This window comes from Eimeria mitis, genomic scaffold, assembly GCF_000499745.2.
Source record: "Eimeria mitis Houghton genomic scaffold, Emh_scaff2147, whole genome shotgun sequence".
NCBI lineage: Eukaryota > Apicomplexa > Conoidasida > Eucoccidiorida > Eimeriidae > Eimeria > Eimeria mitis.
This window is the reverse complement of record NW_013570471.1, coordinates 4,057-4,420: the sequence shown is the minus strand read 5'-3', so window position 1 is coordinate 4,420 and position 364 is coordinate 4,057.

The following is a 364-nucleotide window of genomic DNA, read 5'->3' as shown; positions in this document are numbered from 1 at the left end:
TAGGGTTTAGGGTTTAGGGTTTAGGGTTTAGTATAGAATATAATATTTTTTACTGCTTTAATATATTCAAAGAAATAAACTCAGCCTGTTCAGGTGTATAGGCACCTCTGCTCGGGTGTACAGGCAGCTGGCTCCGCCCCCTGCTAGGGCAGCAGGGGGCCCCCTGCTAAACCCTAAACCCTAAACCCTAAACCCTAAACCCTAAACCCTAAACCCTAAATTCTAAATACTACTAGCTAAATACTAAAGTCGAGGATTTACCAGAGCAGCTATGCAGATAAAGAACGAGAAAACCCCAAACCCTAAACCCTAAACCCTAAACCCTAAACCATGTCAACTCATATGCCTTGAACCCTAAACCCTA